Here is a 26,229-nt window from a genome sequence, read left to right on the forward strand (position 1 = left end):
GAGAAAATATTATAATAATTTTCCCAGAGGATGTAGCAACCGTTACCAATATAGCATAAGAACTTACCTTAGGAGATCATTAACTAGATTCCTTAAGGGTCGTTCTCACAGTTTATATTTATATTATAAGGTTTTTAAACTTTTAAATTTTCATATTCAAAAGAGACAGAGACTTCAAATTCGATATAACGATTTATTCACCACTCTATGTTAACATTTCTGTGCCAAACTTATCCAGTGACTGGTCCATTGGATTTAGACATTTGGCACTTCTTCAGGAGTGGTTACCTTTCGAACAAAACACGAAAAAACACATACATAACTATTATTAGGTCTTTAGGATCTCATTAGCTTTCGTCTTTGTTATTATAGGGGAGATAACTCCTTAATTTTCTATTTTTATTGCTCTCCTGTGGATTTCCACTAGATTAATTAATTATTTTGTTTATTTCTCTTTACTATACTATATTACCCGTATACATATGTATACATACACTTTACCCGTATACCTATCCATATATACATACACACACACATATACATATTTATACACATATACGTACACACACACATACATATATATATATATATATATATATATATATATATATATATATATATATATATATACACATATACATACAAATACAACTAACGGTTGCTACATCCTCTGGGAAAATTATTATATATATATATATATATATTATTTATTTAATTTTTTTTTAAATTCTATTTGCAAATATTGTACTACTGTTTTTTATTTTTATACAGAACTACATTTCATCAAAAAATTCTCTCCAAAATTGAATGTTTGAAAGAAAAGCAGAGACAACATTTTGTACTATAAATATAACTCAAAGAGGAGAAAAAGAAAGAAAGGGGGAAAAAATAAGGAAAGAGGAAAAAAGAAAAAAGGCAAAAAGACTTTCAGTAATGACACCGCACCTGTTTTCTTTTTCTTTTTTTGAAGAGGTTACCATCCTTAAACCCATTCCAATACAATTGTTAATAACTAAATAAATAAATGAATAAATGAATAGTGAAAAGGAAGGGGATCAGCCTTTTCTTTCTCTGTCCCTCTACCTGTCTGACTATCTATCTATCTATTTATCTATCTAGCTATCCATCTATCTATCAGCCTATCTACCGACCTATATTTGTAGCTAAGCTCCTCCATTGTCACCCCCAAAAAGCATGAAAACGGTGTCTTCTACGCCCCCGCCCCCCAAAAAATCTGTGTTTTTTGAATGAACAAGCTGTTTGTACATTCACAAAATTTTATTTGAGGAGTTCGAGAAACGTAAAAAAACGCTAATAATAATGAAGAAATAAAAATATTATTTTCCAATATTCTGACGACTTTATTTTCTCAATATTCAATTTATGTACATCACACCTAACATTATACATACATACATATATATATATATATATATATATATATATATATATATATATATATATATATATATATAAGTTCAAAAAAACAATAACAAAAAAACAACAAAGTGAGGATGTGATGCGGATAGTGTTATTGGACGCTCAGGAAAGGAAAGAGAGAGTGTATGACGTTTCGGGCGTAGCCCTTCGTCGGAAAGATGGAAAGTTCGGAGAATGGAAGAACGGAGAAAGAGGAAAATGGTACCGATGCCCGGGAGGTTACATTGTGAAAAGCCCGGAAGAGGAGGTGGTGGGGGAAAAGTTCTTTCTAAGACAGGAGAGTGAAAAAGGGAGATGAAATTTCTGTGCGTGCGCGAGAGTCTGCGAGTGTGTGTGTGCGTATGTGTGTATGCGTGTGTGTGTGTGTGTGTGTGTGTGTGTGTGCATGGTTTGGTGGTTTATCTGTTAGTGTGTTTGTGTGTTTGTGTGTATGACGTAGTGGAAGAAATTAGTAGCAGGACTGGTTAGTGGACGCTATAGACAGTGTAGGTAGAAGGTCAACAGGTGGTTATTTGAGTGTGTGTGTGTTCGTGTTAGTGTGGGGTTGTAGGTGTTGGGTACGTGTACGTGTGTGTGTATTTTGTATGTGCGCGTGTGTGTATGTGTATGTTTTTGTGCGTGCGTGTGTGTTTGTGTGTATGTGTATGTTGTGTATATGTGCGTTGCTGTGTACGTGTGTGTGCGTGCGTTTGCTATTGTATGTGCGTGTGTTGTTTATGCCCATGTGTGTGTGGAAGTGCGTGTGTGTGTGGGATTGTGAGTGTTAGGTACGGGTGTGTGTGTGTTTATATGTGTCTGTATGTGTGTTTCCGTGTCCGTGTGCGTGTGTGTGCGCCTGTGTGTATATATTTTTTGTGCGTGCGTGTATGTGTATATTGTGTATGTTTTCGTGCGTGCGTGTATATATATATATATATATATATATATATATATATATATATATATATACATATATGTAGTGTATTAGACACTATTTCATATGACTCTATCAATTTCTTAGGTATCTCTGAGGTGTCACAATAAATAGTTCTATGTTGACTTTTCATACACGGTATTACGCACATACACACAAACATGCACACACATACACATGCACACTCATACACACTCACAAACACGCACGCACGCACACGCACACATATATAGGGAACAAATTATGTAAAATTGCGTTTTTCATAATTTCTGATATACATTATCTATCTATCTATCTATCTATCTATCTATCTATCTATCTATCTTTCTCTCTCTCCCGCTTTCTCTCTCTATCTATCTCTCTCTCTCTCTCTCTCTCTCTTTCTAGCTCTTTCCTTCTCTTTCTCTTTCTCTCTCTCTCTCTCTCTCTCTCTTTATATATATATATATATATATATATATATATACAGAGAGAGAGAGAGAGAGAGAGAGAGAGAGAGAGAGAGAGATCAAATACATATATATGTACATCCATTAGAATGGAAGAATGGAAAACAATCTTTTAACATTTTAACAAAGACAGTGGCACTTTAACATTCGCTTTTATATTCTCTCAGAAAAAGTTTCACTCAATAACTGAACCCATCCCTTCTCCCTTTACGATTTCCACTTTGACGTCAAGTCTTTAGAATCGTTCTGAACACCTCAAAGTCTTACACAATGATTCCAGTAGCGTCAGATTCCAGTATTTCTTCGACAGGTTTAATGTATGCATATCAAAAATAGCACATTAGACAATATGCCAGGAAATGCACACTATTGAATGAAGCTAGTATTTTAGTGGAATTATAAAACCAGCCACTTAACAAAGCAATTTAATAGAGATAGGTTTTTCAGTGAAGCCATTGTGATACTTCTCCAAATTTCCGGATATTTACGGAACATCTAAAGGTTTTCGATAGAAGTTAGAAAAAAGAAATATTAGGTAAGCACTTTTCTTGATGGATAAAAGGAAGCTATGAAAGACAGTGCAGGAAATTGGAAGAAAGATGCAGTAAATCGAATGGAATTTGAGTATGAAGACTAGAAGAAGTAAAAAAGAACTATTGAAGAACAATTTATTAGTAAAACCGATTGATATTTAAGATGTGAGTATTAATTACAGCTTTTGATATTTATTACAAAGCATTCTTATGTTTAATGTATATAAATATTGACTCATTTTCTCTGGCATGAGGTTAATTTCTTTCATAGATAAATGTATACCCTTTTAAATCAGTACCTAGGTATTGCTGGTAATCTGGAATAGTAACATCGATGGTTTCGTAGACCCGAGACGGATTAAAGTTCTCTTTTTATTCTCTCAAAAAGAGTTTCATTCAATAACTGCACCCACCCCTTCCTCCTTCTCGATTTCCTCTTTAACATCGAGCCTTTTGAATCATTCTGAACGCCTCAACGTCTTACGCAATCGCTGCTTCTGATAAAACCCAGAGACCTGACTGCAGTAGTAGAACGCTACTTCATGTGTTTGCAGTAACCCTCCACTCTGAACTACTAAAAAAAAACCTTATTCATTTGATATTATCGGTTTATTTTGATACATTCATTTAGAAAACAGCAGATATACGCAATTGTATCAATTTCCCTATGCATCTTCCCTGCTCCCACTCTCTCTCTCCCTCCTATTTTCACTTACACTCTCTTACTACTCTTCACGTATTATTCTTTCCCATTTTATAATGATTTAAATCACTAATGTCTCATTAGTGACGTCACAGAAACCTGGCAAAGTGCAGTCAAATATAATCCCTCAGATTGGGAGAAATCTCAAATTTTTAAAACAAAGGCTCTATTCGGCTCGTCCAATATCTGTGGAATTCTCATTTAATTAAATTTGGTATGGGATGAAACATAAATGGTCAGAACTAAAAACTAGCCCACGTCCTTCTTTCTCATCTTCATCGTGTTAGTAAAAGTAGGAGAGATTAGTGACGTCATATTGCAATGAATGAATTAATGATAGTGGCGTCAGATGATAAATACCAAAGCAAGAGAAAATAGTGACGTCATGTAAGGTCTTTCTTTTTTTTTTTTGCTCCCTTAGTTTGGTCTGGAAGAAGTGCTTATTTCTCTCTGGGTACCTTTCTCCTACTCACTGAAACACTGAGATTGACGTGACTAAAGTTAGATAGGTACATGATGACAGCTATGGTGTAAGATATGGGTCGAGGAGAAAATGGCGGACAAAGTTCAAGGGGACAACAAGTGAGGGTAAACACAAAGGGATTGGGAGAAGAGAGCGAGATGAATGGGCGAGGATTATGTGGCTGCAGGTGGCATAACACGAGCCACTCTCGAGGTATTAAGGGCTAAAGTGGGTTTTCTTTTTCTTTTTTATTCTGCAGAAAATCAATTTTATATTTTTCGGTGCAGTTTTCACCTACTGAGGATTTCAGTTTGATGGAATGATTCTAAGGCCCAGAATTTGTGACAAACTTTAGATTCTAATCGCTTTTCTTCTCTATTTACGAGAAGTTAAATCATGGTTTGTGAGAAATGGTGGGGACATCACGTGATTAATCTAAAATATGAGGGTGATAATGTGGACATCACCTGACATACCCGGAAACTAAAGGAAAAGAGGTAGCAACATGAGAATAAGGGATGTAATGACATCGCACAAGGTAAGGACGCAACATATGTAAAACATGAGAGAACAGGGAATGACGTAACTCATGACGTCACTAAGGGAGAAAATAAAGAAAATTTAGAGTCACATGACATGTAATCAAATGATGAACGGCAGAAAGCCTACCGTGATGGGCAGAAGAAAAGCTCTAAATTCAACTTGGATAAAATATGTACTAGTAATATACTGTTGCCTACATGGTTAGGTATTCTCTCTCTCTCTCTCTTCGCGGTTTGCGTTCGCACAAAACGTTAAACATTATTCTTTAAACTTAGACGTAAATCTAATTGATTAAATGTAGCTCTCTCCCCCTCTCTCTCCCTCAACCCCTCCCTCTCTCATTCACTGTCGCCTTCTCTTTCTCTCTTTCCGTACGCGCGCGCGCGTGTGATTTGTATAATAACAATTGTTCAAAATTTAGGGATTGAAAATTCTTCATTATTAACATGTGTATAGCCTTTAGATTTGCTTCGATTCGCTTTCATTAGGCATCTCATTCCGGATTGCATCGAACTAAACTGGAAAGTGAATTCTCTATTTTGAAACGAAAGAGGGAATTATCTGTTAATTGCTGTAGGTTGTAGAAATACAGTCAGGAGTAAGACACCTGATGACGGTCGGATGTTTACCTAATTGAAAGGTAATTGTTTTAGAATTCCAGCATTTTTAATCTTTAAAGACAATGCAAACAACCTAAAGAAATTATAATTTCGTTAACATCAGTTCATCTCATATTTACATATTGAATTGAACTGACGGTTTCAATAATTCTATTTAATACGATTGCGATTAACGCAGCATCCTTGTTTAGCATTCCTTTAATCGCTTTACAGCCAATAATTCCTGACAAGAAGAGAGAGAAAACGAAGAAGCGAATATGAATTTTAAACTATTTCTTATACTATCCCAAATTATCTGGCAACAAAATGCAATTGTTTGGATCTACAGATAATTTGCTTGTTTTTTTTTCTTTTTGTTTTTTTTTATAAGTTAATATGAATTGGCTATAGAAGGTTTCTCTCTCTAAATTTCACTGTTTTCACCAGGGATAAAAATGTTAATGCTTATACATCTTTTCATTTGCAAAATACTTCAGATTATAAAGAAATTCCTGTATTCTCGTCGGCGTATTTCAAAAAAGTGTTTGTTTTTTTTTGTTGTTTTTCACACATCACGTTATTACAAATATATCAACCTTCACTATGTTACAATATATATATACAATTAAGACATTTTGAGATATCAACATGAAAAGGGCTACAAAATTAGGTTTTGTTTTCTAGTTTATTGAACAGCTATTAGATAATACTATTTTATCAATAAAAACATTTCTCATTTCCGACTCAAAGTCACCCAAAATAATTGACTTCAAGACTATAAAGTATTTTCTGGGGGAGATTAAGCTTCTCGAAAATAAGTGCGGTTACAAACAAAGATACACACACACACATACATTCCCACATACACGCACACGCACAGACACACACACAAACACATACATTTATATATATATATATATATATATATATATATATATATATATATATATATATCCCTCATACATACATATTATATATATATATATATATATATATATATATATATATGGGTGTCTGAAAAGTTTTGTGCCTAACCTAGAATCGGGGCTGCTTATATAGTTGAAACAATATTTTCTGGTAAGTACAGTCTTTTCGGAGTATTCTTGCTCATTTTCATGATTTTGATATTTTAATTTTATTTGCTGCAGATTTTTGAATAAACAAGCTTCGAATTTACAAGGAAAATGGAGAAAACTGAGTATCGTGCTGTCAAAAAGTATCTTCATTTGAAAGGCATGACTCCATCAGAAATCCATGAAGATATCGTGAGAACCTTAACAGACAATGTTCCTTCATATGCAACAGTCGAACGCTGGGTAAATGAATTCAAGTGTGGCAGGGAGAGTGTGGAAGATGATTCAAGACCAGTGAGACCTCTAACTGCAACCACCAAAGACAACCTTGATCTTGCTCTTGGTATGATAATGCAAGATCATGTCGTCAGATAGCCGAGAGACTGGGCATCTTAATTGAAAGAGCAGACGACAACGTGGCAAAAGAACTTGCGTTCTCAAAGGTTTCCTCAAGGTGGGTCCCTCGCCTTTTGATTCCTGAAGAGAAACGCACCAGGTGCACTTTGTCCACGAGCAATCTGGAACTGTTTGAAGCTGATGAAGAGACTTTTCTTGCTCGTTTCATTACTATAGATGAAAGTTGGGTCCATCACTACCAGCCTGAAGCCAAAGAACAATCAAAGAACTGGAAGCACACATCTTCTCCCACCCCAAAGAAAGCCAGGGTCATTCCTTCAGCTGGCATGGTCATGGCGTCCGTTTTTGTCTTGCTGATCGATTACCTTGAAAAGGGTCAAACCGTGACAGGGCTGTATTATTCTCAGCTACTGAAACGCCTCCGAGAAGCAATCAAAGAAAAAAGGCCGGGAATACTCACCAGAGGAGTCCTTTTTCATCACGACAATGTTCCAGCCCACACCTCAGTGGTTGCCATGGCAACAATTCGTGATAGGGGAAACGAACTTGTTCCCCATCCGCCAGACTTAGCCCCCTCTGACTTTCATCTATTTCCAAAAAGGAAAAAAGCCCTGGCTGGTCGCCATTTTGCCAGTGGCAATGACGTCATAGACGCTGTAGGAAGTTTCTTGGAGTCCCAAAGAAAAGAGTTCTTCTACGCCGGGATAATACCGCTTCAACACCGCTGGAGAAAGTGTTCAGCCATCTAGGGGGACTATGTTGAAAACTAAATCATCAGAAGTCTTGTACTATGTTTTGTTTTTTGGAGGCTCAAGACTTTTCAAACACCCCTATATATATATATATATGTATATATATATATATATATATATATATATATATATATATATATATATATATATATATATATATATATATATATATATATATACATATCGACCGCAACTAAATTTTAATTAAAATACTGTGTTAAAAGAACGCTGAATTTTATTGTCCTCTTTAACTTCCTTGATTCTGAAGAGCCATTTCTACCAATTCTTCCAAATTCGACAGTGTTTTCACTTCCGATATCAGTAGAAACTCACGCATAGCTGACTGACAGTGTCGTTCAAAAGTCGGGGAGCAATACCTGACAGCATTTCTTCTGGCTCTTTTACGTATTGGTTTCCAATCCTGCTAAAGTCAATTTTACTTTTAAAGCTTTCGTAGCTGAGTAACATCAGTCCCACTATATGGTACCTTGGGTGAGTGTTTTCTACAATAGCCTTTGGTCGACCAAAGTCATGTGAGGCGATTTGACAGACGGAAAGAGAAAGCAGATCGTCATGTGTGTGTGTGTGTGTGTGTGTGTGTGTGCGTGTGTGTGTGTGTTTATATATATATATATATGCATGTGTATATATGCGTTTGCGTGTGTGTGATTGTCCACCATCACTGCTTAACAAACGGTGTTGGTGTGTTTACGCCCCGTGATTTAGCATTTCGGCAATAGATAGTAGAATAAGGGTTTAAAGAAGAAATAAGCTAGAAGTCGATAGTGCCTAATCATGGCCGCAGCCTAAGGAATGAATGAAACAAGTAAAAGGTGAAAAGATAAAAAAGAGCCAACAATGGCTGCAATGGCGTCAAACTAATAAGAATTTCGTAGAAAAATACAAGTTGAACTCGTCCCATCGATAAGATATGTGCAAGTGATTGGTAATGTATACTGGGGGAGATCTCCCAATTACTCTTTTACTTGTTTCAGTCATTTGACTGTGGCCATGCTGGAGCACCACCTTTAGTTGAGCAAATCGACCCCACGACTTATATTTTGCAAGCCTAGTACTTATTCTATCGGTTTCGTTTTGCTGAACCGCTAGCTTACGAGGACGTAACCACACCAGCATCGGTTGTCAAGTGATGTTGGGGGACAAGCACAGACACACAAACATACACACACACACACACACATACACACATATATAGATAGATACGACGAGCGTCTATCAGTCTACCAAATCCACTCACAAGGCTTTGGTCAGCCTGAGGCTATAGCAGAAGACGTTTGCCCAAAGTGCCACGCAGTGGGAATGAACCCGGAACCATGTGGCTCGTTAGCAAGCTGCTTACCACACAGCCACTCCTACGCCTAGACAAATATTTTACAAAATGGTATAGAACAACAAGATAAATCAATTATATCTTCTAATGAATTCAATTGATTTTAATGAGAATAAGTAACACGTTTTGCAACTCGTTTGCTATGAATGCACACAATACCCGACTCTTCCGTCCAATCTTCGACATTACTTATCATTACAACAGTCTCTATCTCTTTCACAAGTTCTCTCCATTCTACCGTCTTCCTTCTCAAACCCAAGTGTTCTTCACTAGAGTGTCTTCTCCCTGCAACAAACTCATCTCTTTAGAATAGTCTCTCTTTTTTTCTTTACATCACTCTTTATTCACTCTACAACCTGCGCTCAGCTCTATAATGTTTTCTGCTCTCCATATAATCTTTCAGCCTCTACATAAATGTTACACAAACTGTTATCATGCGTTGTCGATATCTACCTCACATTATATTGTACACTATAAATAATTATTAGAGTTACTCCACTCTATATATTATAATATAATATTATCTCGTGTATTGATATTTACGCATGAATGCAGGTGTAGCCATTATTTTTTTTTTCTTTTTGAGAAGTTTTCTTCACAAATAAGTGATTTGAGTTCAAAGTCAGTGCTCAGCCTTCGAATATGTGTTTTTAATTGTAGTCTTATGTTTACCAAAGCTTTGTTAGTGAAATGTAATGGATGAATGTTTGGACGACTGTGTGGAAGACTGTTGGAGACACTATTCCTACGTTGGTGACATAGAGTACACCACTTCTTTGTTTAACGTTAGCAGCTACACCTTGGGTACTTCTCAGTCCTGGTCTACGACTTAGCAATAACTTTCACTCTCCTTACCAAAAGTCTTGTAGGCTCTGTACAATCCTGAAGTCAGTATGGCGTCTGAACACGAACACATCTCAGACTATTGTTACATATAAGAGTTTTAACAAATAATTAATAGCGACAGAAGTTTTATTAGTATCAAAGGGTGATATTTAGCCGCACTTAAAACTGGTTGTTGTGTTAGAACACCGGAAACTTCAATAGTTACCACGAGAGTACATCTTATATGGTTTCTGTGGTCCATGGAAGCTCTCATGTTTACACAAAATCACGTGATTTGTTAGTCCTTGCGGTGGCGATGGCGGTTCTTTATCTCCCGCTAGCTATGTAAACAAGAGTACTTATAAGCGCCACAAATGCGTTTGAGAGGTTCGTTCCCGGTAACTATTGCAGTCTTTTGTCATTTAACACAACATCTACTTTGAAGTGGAGATAAATATTACCTTATAAGCGTGTTAGCAGTTTTGAGTTTTACTATCTGTGAGGAGATAAAAATCTACATTTCAAACATGATTTTGTTTCTTGTATGAAAGTCTTGTTAAATTCGAGTAATTGACTAGGAAAAAATTATTGGTTTATTTTGGCTTAATTTACTAAAGCACTAATGAGATATGAGGAAAACTCCAGCAGTTTCCCGCTTGCAGCTCAAATTATTTCTGAATAGCAACTATCTTTCATCTGACATTTACTAGTGAACAGTTTCAAAAAATTTATTTCAAAATATTGAGTAAATTTATTTAGTTGAATGCGCCTGTGCATGTGGCTGCATGGTGGTACGTTACTCTGCTATTTATTATATTTATGCACATTGTACATATACAAACTTAAATATGTATGTTTGTTTGTATATAACTTATATACATACATACTTATACGTGCATATGGGTGTATGTGTGTGAGAGAGAGAGGGGGAGGTTTCATTTTATCTTTTACTTGTTTCAGTCATTTGACTGCGGCCATGAAAGGGTCCCGCCATCAGGTGCTTTTAATTAAAGAAATCGACCCTTGTATTTATTTTTTTAATTGGTACATATTCCACCGGCCTCTTTCCCTGAACCGCTAAGTTACGGGGACGTAAGTACACCAACAGCAGTTGTGATGCGGTACAGTTGGATAAAAACAGACAGACACACATATACATGTATATATATATATATATATATATATATATATATATATGTGTGTGTGTGTGTGTGTGTGTGTGTGTGTGTGTGTGTGTGTGTGTGTGTGTGTGTGTGTGTGTGTATATATGTACATATATATATATATTATGTACATATATATATATATAATATATATATATATATATATATATATATATATATATATATATATATATATATATATATATATATATATATATATATATATATATATATATGCATACATATATATATATATATATATATATATATATATATATATATATATATATATATATATTGGTCGATATTTTATTGATTATTATTGAAACCGAATATCAAGTATTTGGATGGTGTAATGTTTCTCACTGAACATGTGATACGGATGAGAAGTGACTACTTTCCTTTTTTGTTGCCAGACATTTAAATTCAAAAGACGTGGCACACTGGAATTTCCTGAAGATAAATCTCTTCATTAATTCAGGACTTTAATTGCTGTTTAGATGAATAATCAATATATTTGCCACATAAATAAAGTCTCTACCAAATTCTCGATTCTTTCTCGTATTTCGCTGATAATTACCACAATCTTCTCTTGCAATTGTCGAGATACACTATCAATTATCAGAATGACAAGATTTTTTATAGATTTTTTTTTCGATGCTACGACTGTAAAATAACTGGCGATTTTGATATTTATTAAACTTTCTGTTATATACCTTGCATGGCTATACAACGTTTCGATTTTTTCACTGGATTTTCATAGATAATTTCTATAAATGTAACATTATGCTCTTCCCCAAAACGGTATATCTTTGCTCAATGGCATGCATTTCTTCATATAAAAGCATAACATAAAAATGAGGTTTTTCTTCTTCACAAGATCTACTAGAAAAGTAGTCGATTCATCTATGTACCAGTAATTTATTGCACCATATTCATTCTGTTTTTACAACCTCGTTTAAAGTCAAGATAGTTTTAGAACTATTAAATTGATCCCAAAGCCAGTGAGCTGGGAGAACTGATAGCACGCTCGGACAAAATGATTAGCGGTGTTTCGTGCGTCTGTGCATTCGAAGTTGAAATTCAGCCGACGTTGGTTGACTTTGCGATTCATCCTTTCAGGGCCGATCAAATACGATCATTGGAGCTCTGGAGTCGATATAATCAACTAACTCCTTCCACCGAAATAGCTGGCATTGTGCCAAAATTTGAAACCAATATGTTTCTGACATTTGAACATGGATATACCAATCGCTGTTGTGATTTTATTGACGGAAAACAATTTATTTTTTATTTGAAAACTCCTCCTGTAACTCCTTTGTCATTTACTCCGGGTCCTTGTTTATCTCTATGATTCTTTTCTCTCTCACTGAGTGCGGATATGGGTATAGCATTCTTTTACTCATCACCTGCCATCAAACCTAGTGTGTGAACTCACCTCCTAGATCTCTTTTTCTTCTTTCTCCCTCGTTTTTCTGTACGATATAACTTATGACAAGAGCAATTAAACAACCAAACAACCAGCATTTATATCATTTCCTTATCATAGACAGACATATGACACCTTTCATTTTACAAACAACAAATCGTAATATTTTTCAATGATGATACACTGCATGATTTACTGTGTCTCACACTTTCATTAAATCATTTTCATGGTTTTCAACCCTCACATTTAGGTACGTTCACGTTTCACTTGGACAACAGGCTACAGGGAATCGTTATGATGTAACCATTCTTTATATCTTTATGCTGAGAAACTCAAATGACAGTGTTCCTTTTCAGAATTCTGATCTTTTTGAGATGCAGATTCTTTTTATTTTCTTAACCTTAGTCACAAGGAAGACAAAGAGGAGTTTAGTCGAGCCTTATCTAATGGTTTGAGTATTTGGTATATAGGAATATTTTTTTTTTCTGGTAATGTTTGTCTTCTATACATCTAATACACTGGTGCACATTTATTTTGCCTGATGTTGAAGGCTTGGAAGGAACACCAAAGGTAGATCAATGTGGTGTTGTACAAATTATCTATTAATATTTTGAGAGCCAGCCAGATTAATTGCACACCAAATTCTCCTCTACTTCATATTTTGTTCTCGAATTTTAGTGTATGTTTGTCACTATTCAGTTAATTTCAAGATTTCTTGCCAATGGAGAAAGGATCCTTCATTGATAATTTTTGAGGAGTATATTCAGAGAGAATTCACCGACAACATATCCGACAGGGAGAGCTACAAAAAGATCCACTAAGTAAACACTTAGAAACATGTGGAGAAGGAAGATTCAAGATCTTTCCCTTCTATAAATGCCCAAGAAATGACACCCTCTTAAGAAAAAATATGGAACAAGACTTCATAGCTATATTTCCCCCAAACTAAATGGCTGAAAATATAAAATTCACATCGACTTCCTTATAAACCCATCTGGAACTCTAAGATATATGCAAATGTGTGTGTGTGTGTGTGTGTGTGTGTGTGTGTGTGTGTGTGTGTGTGTGTGTGTGTGTGTGTGTGTGTGTGTGTGTGTGTGTGTGTGTGTGTGTGTGTGTGTGTATATGAATAGAAACATTCTTGCATCCAGATTTTCCAACCCATACCAGCATCGGAATCAAGCACTGGACAATGATGATGATGATGATAAATCCAGACAAATTTTTGAAAAATAACTTTTATTATTCCTCATCAAAACAGACCCCCCCCCCTTAGAATAACCACCTGGTCCTGCCATTTTTACAGACCAATAATCAACTTGTCATCTTGTATTGAGAGAACTGACCAACTGTATGGATATAAACACATTTTTTTCCTTCTTTCTTTCTTTCTTTCTTTCTTTCTTTCTTCCTTCCTTCTTTATTTCTTCCTTCCTTCCTTTCGTTCCTTCTCTTTTCCATTGACATTAAGAAAAAATACATTTCTTCACTTTGAAAACATCTTTCTTTCAGACCTCATGGTGAGCTATTCTAGCCACCTACTTAAGCATCTATTCTAGCCACCTACTTAAAATATATATATTCTTTTCCTTTTCTCTTTGTCTCTTGTTCAAAATGCTTCCTTCCAGATACACAGGCGCAACCGCGCGCGCATACACACACACACATACTCCCTTTGCTTCTCACTTTCTCTCTGCACTATCTCCCCACTCCTCTCCCTCTTTTCCTACTCTGTATACTCCACATTACTCTTTCCTCCCCCTCTCTCTCCACCCCAACCTATTCACTAATATTATAAAAAGAGACAAATCCCTTCACAAAATTTAAATCTGAAGATTCTATTTGAGTAGACGAAAGCGCTTATAGGTGATTTGTAAAAACATGTGACATGTTAATAAATATTTGTATATGTACAACCAACCAGCTCTCTGAATACCTTATTCTTTGTAATATATATATATATATATATATATATATATATATATATATATATATATATAGAGAGAGAGAGAGAGAGAGAGAGAGAGAGAGAGAGAGACGATATATAGACCCTATATATACACATTAAACTACGGTTTAGCTTTTAAATTACCTGCTGCCACATACCTTATAACAAGGACCATATTTACTGAGATAATTACCAGGAGTGCCTCTGGATACATTTATCCCTTAGAGGGTTTAAACACCTCTAACTTATAATTTATATATATATTAATATTGTTTTATTTTTGCATAACAACTCACCACGTGGGAATAATCGAAATTCCTCCCTTTTTGCTTATATATATATATATGTGTGTGTGTTTGTGTGTGTGTGTGTGTGTGTGTGTGTGTGTGTGTGTGTGTGTGTGTGTGTGTGTGTGTGTGTGTGTGTGTATGTGTGTGCGTGTATCAGATTGAGGTGGAAATTGCACAGATGTAGGTCTAAAATATTTCAATTTAAGAGGGAATTTAATAGAAATAATTAATAACAAATTATATAAAGAAAATATTACTAGTTTCAATGCATCTCATCTTATCAAATAGAAGTAAAAAATTATAAAAATTTGAAGCATAAACAGTTTATCATCAGTTCATCAAAGCCTTTAAAAGTAAAAACTGAACCCTAATATTCATATTCGCGCCGATGACCGGTAGACTTTTCAACAGCTTTCCCACTAACTGATTGTAGTTTTCGGCCCAGCGATTGCGTAAGACGATGTCCAAGCTAACATGTGTTTTTCGTTGAGCCTAGAGACCAAAATCTCTGCTGATTCTTTACGTAGATTTAAGTCTCGAACCAAATCATTCAGCTCATTTTGGTTCAACGGCTCTGGCACGGTTTTGGGAACATAGGATCGTTTTCGCTGTCTCCCTTATTTACACCAATATCAGACTCGTCATTTTCAACAACTTCCAACAATTTGTCGTGAAAATATGTGGTTGGCAAATCATCTTAATACTGCACTAGTCGAATAGCGGAATGAAGACTGGAATAGACGATAGACCTGCGTTTCTTTTGGTTCAGTCCTGCAAAACTGACTGAGCAGAGGTAACATTCGTCAGAGTAATTCTTTGGCTCAGGCCAGATCATAGGAATAGCGTATCTCAGCACTTTTCGGGTACCTGAAGCCAAATGTAATGGTAAAACCATTTTCATGATGTTCATCATGTACCATGGAATAGGTGCATTCAATTAGGATGTCTTTAGTTAGAGTTTTTTTTTTTCCAAATGTGAAACCAAAAGCTCTTAATGTGCTTGGTTTCCTTCGGTATTGAAGGGATAAAAGTGATGCGATAAGTTAATGAATATCAAACAGAAGATCGTAGGGTTTCACTTTTTTATGTCACTTTAATTATCAGGTTTACTAAAGTGTATTACTGATAAAGTTTATCAGTTAATTTGAATTTTGGCAATAAATTGGAAAAATTCAGTAATTCTTTTTTAAAAGATTTTACTCAAAAACAGGTGGCTGACATAAACTACTCTGCCTACCTGAAAATTTATGGGTTTCTACTACCTTTTTTAACTAAATTTTGCGATCAACCAAGATCGTAAATTGATCTTTTTTCCAAAAATGAGCAATTTCAGTACAGCAGAAACGGTAGCTAACCATGAAAAACTAAGGTCATTTTCGGAATCAGCGACTTCAAATTAGCTAAAAAAAAACGTGTTTTGTTTCTTGGCACCAAAAATCGTGTTGACCAATGTTATCTGTTAAAGTTATCTCTACAGATATTCTACAGCAATTATAGCTACCACTGATGTTTGTTAGGACGATTGTAATCCTATGTATAATTATGTGTGGGGTTAATGCTTGAAAAAGACACCAACGCCATGGCGGAAGCTGAGGACGGCTACTTTGAGCAACTGCTATCATTCATTCATAGTTTAGTTAAAATTTTCGATTTTTATTTTTGAATGAGATAGTGCGTTTTCATCTCAGTTTATGCAAACTATCGAATTTAGCCTGAACATGTTGTATAATAGCTACTAGACAAGAATGTCACTAACATGTAGAAAAGATCTTGCCCAGACACAAATTTGTCTGTAAGTCAAGCAGCTAAAGAAATCTCCACTACCCGTAGTATAGAGGAAGGAGTACAAAGCTATCCCTGGACACAACGTATGTTATATCTCTAAGTCTCAATTTCTCAGTAAACCTAAATGAAGGTTCAGTACTTCCAAAATGTCTGAATTTGAAATAATTAGCAGTCAAATTCAGACAATTATACTGTGAGTAAAATACTGTTATCTTACTCATTATGGAATGGAGTTAGGATGCTATTAGAATGATACACGAGGTCTACAACAAACAAGATTTTAAGTAAAACTGTAATTAGGAGAAATTATGCTTCACTCCTAATAAACCAAATGTGGGGGTTGTGTGGATATATTACCTGAAGATTACGATAGATTCATCATTCCTGGACTATCTGTCGCTTGTGGAAATTGCACCGATGTCAAAGTATTGAACAGAAGTATAAATGAATGAGCCACTAAACCCAGATGAGGGTGGTAGAGTTTAGGCTTTGCCTAATCAAGATCTTTCAAGAAGATAGTTTGTCACTTTGCTTTTTAAATTGTGCATTCTACTGCTGCATTTGAGAAACACCGAGAAACACAGATGCTGAGCAATGAAATCCGGATGAATTCACTGATTCAAACAATGCGTTGCTTTAGCATATGCATTCGAATGGTGTCTTGACTGAAAAAGTGTGGAATGGCGATTCTAAAAAGAGGTGAGGTCCAACAAGTGGACGGTGTGAAGTTACCCTCGATAGACTTAATGAAGAGAAGAGAATAAAGAAAGAGCAATACCAGTGTCTGAGCATATTGGAAGTCGGCGAGCTAATGCCAAACCAAATGAAGAAGATAAACTCTCAGGAGTATTACAGAAGACAGAATGATTTTGAAGACTGAACTAAATGGTCGGGATGCGTTCCAAGGAACAAATACTTGCGAAATTGCTCTTTTCAGATATGATGCAGGAGCGATATGTTGGTGAACAGAGACTCTGAAAACTCTGGATGAGAAAATAAGAAAACAGCTGATAATATACGGTGCGTTCCACCTGAAAAGTAATGTTCATAGGCTTTACCTAACCAAATAGAAAGAAGAGACCGGGATTGATCATGTTTGAGAAGTATACTCAGAGAGAAAACAATATTGCTTGGTAAATAAAAGATTTAAAGGAAGCTCAACTGGTGCAGTAAAGAAGACTGGTTTCTTACATATGGAAAGCAATCAGGACAAGATGAAACGAAGACCTTGATATGTAGAGGAGAGGAACATTAAGCACAGAATTAACCATTTCTGAAAACCTGACAAATGAGGAAAGCGTGGTGAAACTGGGGAAGCAGTCTGGCATATTTTAATTGATGCAGCAAATTGGCTCGGCGAGAATACATGAGAAGACATGGCAATGTTGCCAGAATGGTTCGTTTGAAACTATGTAACGAGTGTGGATTAGAAAAGGAGAGAAAGTGGTATGAACAGAGCCAAGATATCTTTTGAGTTCATGATCTATTGTGACCATGGAACTGAGCATCGAAAATCAGATATTGTGCTGGTAGACTAAGGGGAAAATCGTGCCCGCCAGAAGACAGGCAGAAAAACTTACGAGATATGAGGTTTTGAAAAGATAATTATGAAAGATATTGTCAATGAAAAAGGTATATGCTGTGTCAATAATAAGATTTGACATAAAAATATAATGAAACCTATACAAACAGCAGAATTGCGTGACAGTACAACATAGTTCCACAAAGTTGTTGAGATTAACAAAGAACACATGGCCTTTGTTTTCGGGGAGTGAACAGCTGGTACGTTAAAGATCAGCTGTCATTAACGAACCATTTGTACGTACCAGCTGCAACAAGCTGAGTTTTAAATAGAAGGTTAGAAATGTAGGCAGAAGAGATAACTGTTTGTGGCTGCTAACAATCTTTTATTGATCTTCAGCTTAAAGACGGATGAAAAGCCGCCAAGTATCTTCCTGGTGCCAGTGTGCGGATATGTCAATAATTTCTGATTTTAACATATGATCGAAAGAAGACAGAACAACAGAATACCAAATAACTAGCTGTCCTAAAGTGAAACCAGTTGTCTTAAAGTAAAAGTAATAACCAGTTGCCATAAGTTAAAATCAAAAATACAATACAACAATTGATTACACAGACGGCCGTGCTTGTGTATGTGTTTGTGTGTGTTTATGTATTAAGGAAAGGTGTCCCCTTATATATATATATATATATACATATATCTTCAAAAATATTACATACGTCTTGACTTTATGTCATCATTACATCTAAACACGGAAGCCTCTATGTAGATCTCCCAGAATATTGGGCAGCCAAATCTCCCTCATAGACTTTTGAAATGTGTGTTGGCACTCCGTTGCTTACGACGTCGAGGTTTCCAGTTGATCCTATCAACGGAACAGCCTACTCGTGAAATTAACGTGCAAGTGGCTGAGCACTCCACAGACACGTGTACTCTTAACGTAGTTCTCGGGGATATTCAGCGTGACACAGTGTGACAAGGCTGACCCTTTGAATTACAGGTACAACAGAAACAGGAAGAAAGAGTGAGAGAAAGTTGTGGTGAAAGAGTACAGCAGGGTTCGCCACCATACCCGTGGAGCATTAGGTGTTTTCGCTCAATAAACACTCACAACGCCCGGTCTGGGAATCGAAACCGCGATCCTATGACCGCGAGTCCGCTGCCCTAATCACTGGGCCATTGCGCCGCCACACTTTTGAAATATACGTCTTTCAAAGATGAAATGAGTTTCTGGATCATTAATCTTTGGCAAATGAAATTCCATCGGTAACGTTTGGAGAACTAATTACACAGAATACGCGCAAAGTATACTATCCCAACAGTCAAATTCGGATGCGGGTCAGTAATGGTATGCATGTATCGCCACACACACACACACACACACACACATATATATTTAAATATACCAATATATCAATACCTGTGTGTGCATGTGTGACCGTGTGTGATACATACAAACAGAGGGAGAGGGAGAAAAATTGATCCCTTTCACTAAACAAATAATTTCTTTCTTAATAACTACAACATTGTCGTCGATAGCGATTATCTTGTGAACGAAGTTCCAGCTAAAGGTAAGGGTCTTCATATCTCTCCCTTAATATGTCAACTTCACTTTTAATCGAAGTAAACCACAATACAATTATTCTAATGCATTTTATGGAAGAAAACATTTATATCAGAATTTGTGATCGTAAATTTGTTTATTTAGAAAATATTGAAAGAATAATACGTCTGACTTAACAGTTATTATAACTTGTTTTTTTTTTTTTTGTTTTTTTACAATTGTTTGCGTAAAGATTATCAGAGGGTTGTTCGAACTGGAGTTCACCATTTATGCCTTAGAAACTTTATCATTAAGAATTATATTAGGTCATTAAGAATGAAATGTCCGATTTTAAACTGAAAGTTTATTTTAAATTATCTCAACAAAAAGCAATGCATTTAACCAAAGTATGCAGCTAAATTATCAACATAATTTTGCCATTTTATCGTTAGCTTATTCATACTGGCAACGTAGAATTCTGGAGATCAGGAGGTGATGAAACCACGAAAGAGTCTTTTTGCCTCTTATTCAGGTTTCAAGTTTTTCCTTGCAAAACGTTGTCTAATGCCTGGAAAACTTGTTCGTCAGTTAGTGCAAAGTTGTTTTTTTTTCACATAATGGAAGACAGAAGACTTCCCCGTTTAGTTCCTCTAACTCGAATAGCTTTTTTTTTTTTGCATGTGATCGAGTAGAAAGAATTAGCCTGTCTCTATTGACTAATCTCGGTTGTTTAATTGCAAGTTCACTCATAATTGGTTGATGTATACATCTGATGTAATTTACTTAGCAGTCCTCGTGAAGCTGTAGTGAATGACACAAGCGCTGGACCGCCAAACAGACACCATTAGCTTTTTTTAGCGAATATTCTTTTCTGAATTTTGTTTTGGCATTCCGTGCCTATCCAACCACCGTGCAGAACACTTGCTATTGTTGAAACGAATCCATTTTTCATCACACGTAACAATGAGATTCAAAAATAGCTCGCTTTTATGCCGTGACAGCAAAGAACAGCAAGTTTCAAGACGACGTGTCATTTGATGCACGTTCAGTTCGTGTGGTATCCACTTGTCCAGCTTCTTTACCTTGTCGATTTGTTTCAGATGGTCCAATACAGTTGGAATCAAAACATCAAACCTTGCTGCTAACTCACGCGTAGTTTCAAATATATCCGCCTCAAATCCACCTTGTTCTCAAGTCGACTTCGGGACTAATTTTCGAAGGTAATGTCATCAGACCATCAACGTACAGTGCGGTCATTCGCCACATCTTCACAAAACACCTCGTTGATGTTTCGAGCTGTATGGGGTGCATTGGTTCCACGACAGAACTGATTCATAAACAACACGAATTTTTTTATTTCTTCATAGGTTCGCAAAAATTGATTTACTAGAGGAAACTCACAGTATAATCAGACACAATGAATTGCATTTCGAAAATGATGATGTAACTCTTCAATGCTGTTAAACAAAGAATTGTCAGTATAAAAGATTAGAGTTAACGACTGTTAAATTTTGTGCATAAGAAAATCGATCATTTCATTCTTAATGACTTTATATATATATATATATATATATGTGTGTGTGTGTGTGTGTGTGTGTGTGTGTGTGTGTGTGTATACATATATATAATGACCTTAAATTACATTTTTTTGGACTTTCAGAATAACTGTATTGCATAAAATGGAATTTCTCTTCTTTCTATTTTTATTCGCACTAACTTTCTTTAAAGTTTTTAATCCTAGCATTTTTAACCGTCTTCGCATCCCCGTCATCGCATGCCCGTCATCGCATCCCCGTCATCGCATCCCCGTCATCGCATCCCCGTCATCGCATCCCCGTCATCGCATCCCCGTCATCTTACCTTCAGAACAATATCCACCACATTTTGTGGTCGTCTTCCTGTAGTATTTCACATTTAGAAACATTTATAATCCATATTCTTACACAAAGAAATGTGGAAAAGTTATCATGCATAACTCGAAATTTCTTGTTTCTTTTTCACGATTTGAATCGGGAAAATTAAAATGCGGAATATTATATAACATTGAAGGTATATTGTGCAAAATAATTAGAACGACTAAACTCAGCTTACACTTCAATCCATACCCTTTGCCAAGCAGTGAGTGTCTTGTTTAATTTTGCTTCGTCAATGATTAGCGTTTAGCCCAAGATATATCATTGGTAAAACAACTAGAATCAGATAACGTCGGACTTTCGGATGAGGACGCCCACGTAAGCTGGAATTTCTTCACTTTGGCGTGGTTGTTTCCAATTTTTTTTTTTACAACAGCCTGCGGAATGATAGCGGAAAGCATTTTATGAGTCATTTTTTAAACTTCAGCTCCATCCTCTCTTCACCTCAACATCCAGACCAAGTGGCCAATTTTTTTGCATCGTGCACTTAAAAACGATTGGAGAAACCATTTCGGTAAGAAAAAAAAAAAGGAAAATATTTTTGAAAAAGTGTGATGATAGACTGCTTTGATGATCGACGTTACTATCATCTCGGAGCTTTCTACTCAAATGTCCATGCATGGTCTTCTGCTCATAGACGCTGATCATTTCATATGATGATATGTTACGACTTCTTTGGGCAAGTATATTAGGTTATCAGACAAGAAATGCTGCTCAAGGAGCAGCCTTCTAAATCTTATGATATTCTCTTCTACTCTAGGCAGAAGGCCCGAAATTTTGGGGGAGGGGGGTCAGTCGATTAGATCGATCCCAGCACTCATTTTATCGACCCCGAAAGGATGAAAGCAAAGTCGACCTCGGTGGAATTTGAACTCAAAACGTAAAGACAGACAGAGTACCGCTAAGCATTTCGCCCGACGTGCTAACGTTTCTGCCATCTCGCTGCCTTAAAGTCTTATGATATTATCAGACTCATGTATACCAACTTGGTTAAGGGATGCAATTCGACACTTGGTAGTTAAAAGAAGGGATATGATGCGACATTGAAAGGCAGTTTGGATCGATGTTATTCCTCTGCTGCCGTGTTTGTGTTTTAGGTAGAGGCAGTCTACGTCACAATTGATGTAGAAATTATGAGTGCTGGTTATTATTTTCCGGGTTTTCACATCAATGGCTCGAATCTCATCCAGTATCCAATCAAGCAGCCCAAATGTTGGTATGAGTACTGACACTGCAAACACATTGTGGGCCACTGTTTTATTGAATACACACTGTTCTGCGCGGTATACAGTAACAGTACCGAAGAGTAAAGTTTTTTTGCCGATAGAATGTGGCGGTCCTAATGTGGTACTGTTAAGTTACACATGGCCTGGACCAATCATTGGTGGAAACATGAATGAGTCATATATATTTATATACAGACACAGGAGTGGTTGTGTGGTAAATAGCTTAGTGACCAATCACATGGTTCCGGGTTCAGTCCCACAGAGTAGCACCTTGGGCAAGTGTTTTCTACTATAACCTCAGGTCGACCAAAGCCTTGTGAGTGGATTTAGCAGACGAAAACAGAAAGAAGCCTGTCATATACACACAAACGCACACACACACACACACACACACACACACACACACACACACACACACACACACACATATATATATATACACACACTTACATATATATATATATGTGTGCGTGTGTGCGGGTATGTACATATGTACATGTTTCTGTATACGTGTATGGTTGCATATATATGTGGGTGTACATGTATGTGTTTCACGCGAGTGTGAGTGAGCATATGCATATAAGCACATGTACGTGGGTGTGCGAGCGTGCGTGTGTATGTATGTATGTACGTATGTATGTATATGCGCGCAGACGCTATTGCAATGAGCATTTTTACTTCTTTGCCTTTCACTTTGTATTTGATTGTTTTTTTTTGTTCGTGTTTGTTGAGGTATGTTAAGTTGTACCTCGTTATTTTCGTTTGTAATCAAATTTCTTGTCTTTTATTTGCTCTGTACTAAAAAAGATACTATTGTCTTTTTTTTTTCAATGCTTCTGCGAAGCTTGTTTTTATTTTGTCATTGTTGTTGTTGATGGTGGTGGTGCTGGTGTTGATGGAAGATGTGGCAGTTGTGGCTGTATCAGTGGTGTTGTTGGTAGTTGTGATGCTAGTGGTTGTGGCAGAGGTTGCTGTTGTAGCAGTTGGGTGACTTCTTTTCCTGTTTTGTTGTCACATTTAGGTGACGCGGGAAGGGATAGAAAATTTTCTTCCGCATTTGTAAAGAATTCAGCCATTCGTTTGGCGATTTTAATTTTTTCTTTCTCTCCTTCAGTTGCTGGTAGTGAAGAGAGCTATTGTCGTTCTTGGTGGAGGTGGTGGTGGTGGTGGTGGCGGCGGTGTTAGCGTTCATGCTTACACTGGCACTTGTTTGTGTACTACTTCTCTTCTTCCCTCCTTCATGAAGCTGTGGTGAAGGCAGTGTAAGGAAATTAATGTCGAACGAGTAGCCAAACAGACCGGCGTTCGTTATAGGATCGTCTTCATGGCTTGAAGATGCCATCCTCAAAAAAATGGCTAAGAAAGCCGAAAACAATTTTACAAAATCGGGAAATACGCCACACAGGGCAGATTTCCCGTGCAAACAATTGCACAACCGAATGTATCAGTTGTTGCACAACTTTTATATAAAAATATGATCCAAAAACAAACTTTTTAAAGCAGTAAAAGCAAACTTACACGGAGCAGATGTGTCTACCGTCCGTCCATAGATAGATAGATAGATAGATAGATAGATAGATAGATAGATAGATAGATAGATAGATAGATAGATAGATAGATAGACAGACAGATAGATAGACAGATAGATAGACAGATAGATAGATAGAAAGAGAGAGAGCGAGTCTCCAGATGGAGACGACTCAAGAGAGTTCAGCTATTTACCAAACGACCTGCACAAATGATTTGTTCATTAGAGATCAAATGTACGTGTTCTACATGAGCTCACCTGTCCCTTCATGAAATGGAGGTTACCTGAACAGGTGTCACGGTGTGCCATGCGTCAGGTGTCGAAGTGATCGCAGAGCAACGTGAGATGAAGTGTTTTGCCCAAGAACAGAACGCACCACCCGTTCTAGGAATTGAACCGATGATCTTACGATCGTGAGTGCAGCACCCTAACTACTAGCCCATGCGACGTGTGTGTGTGTGTGTGTGTGTGTGTACACTTTGAAACGCACGTTAGAAACATAGACTCATATACTTAGATTATATCCCTATTGAGATAAATGTAGTATTCGTATAACGACGTATTATGCATATATACGTTTAAGGGTGATCATAGCTACATAAATATATACACGTCATGTCTTTCGTCATAAAAAGAAGATGAGATATCTACAGCACCAACAGACGACAGTTATTATAAATCAGCGCACCTTCACCACCAACCAGCCTAATAGTTACTAATCAATTTCCTGTTTCTTCTGGGAGATATATTTATTTTCTTCTTTTGACATTATTTCCTCTGTCTCTCATAGTCGACTCCATCACCGAATTAGCTATAGTCTTGTTTAATTATACCTATAAAGTGTAATCTATACTTTAATTAATATATAGGTGGCCCTGTAATTTATTATTTATTGTGATTTTAATAGAGTAGTGCCACACAGTACGGAAAGATTTCACCATTTTTATTTCAGTGTCTTTGGAGTTGAAGCTAAAAGTATTGCTGTGTAACGTATTCTATAATTGATAGTTTAGAATAATTTCTCCGTCCTTCATTACACCCTTCATTATGCTTGACATACCTTTTTATGGGAAATTCTACCTCATATTATTGGACTAATCAAGTTTATGCTCACTTGTTCAACGTATTACTAGTCAACTATTTCGTCATTGTCGATAAATGTACCCAGATCATTGAATCTTATTTATATTCTGTCCTCATCCTGTTACAAGTGCTGTATCACAAATGAGCATTGTTCGAAGTATTGTCTCTTTCCCTACACAATGTCCGAACCAAGAGAAAGTATCAGGAAGATCTATTTCATTTGAATATCGGTCTTGTTAGTATATTTGGAGAGATTCTTTTTTCTTTTTACTATTTTCATTGTCCATAAACGTGTTTGTAGAGTTATACCTTATCTGACCAGTGCTCCTTACCAATGTATTCGAAATGTTCCGCATTATCAGACCGATATCTTCGCAATAAATGTCTCGTCTCATTTGACCGTTGTTGATTTCAATAAATGTGCTCGGATTTTTGTATCGTTCACCTTGTTCCTACCAATAGAAGTGATCGGTGTCGCCTGTTTTATGTAATAATCATGAACAGTTATTTGGTATTGAAGTTCATCTTTGTCCAAATTTCTGCATATTTAATTCAAAAGACCATGATCATGTTTGCTGTTGCTGTTGTTGTTGCTGTTTTTGTTGTTGTTGTTGTTGTTGTTGTTGTTGTTGTTGTTGTTGTTGTTGTTGCTGTTGTTGTTGTTGTTGTTGTTGTTGTTGCCGTTGCTATTGTTGCTGAAGTAGTAGCGGTTCCTTTCGAAGTTGTTCAATTCGAGCGCGACTATAACCGAGCAGACGTATCATCCAAGGCGCCTCATTCACGACGAATTTGTCGGCT

The sequence above is a fragment of the Octopus bimaculoides genome, chromosome 3 (genome assembly GCF_046866305.1).
Source record: "Octopus bimaculoides isolate indiv1 chromosome 3, ASM4686630v1, whole genome shotgun sequence".
NCBI lineage: Eukaryota > Metazoa > Mollusca > Cephalopoda > Octopoda > Octopodidae > Octopus > Octopus bimaculoides.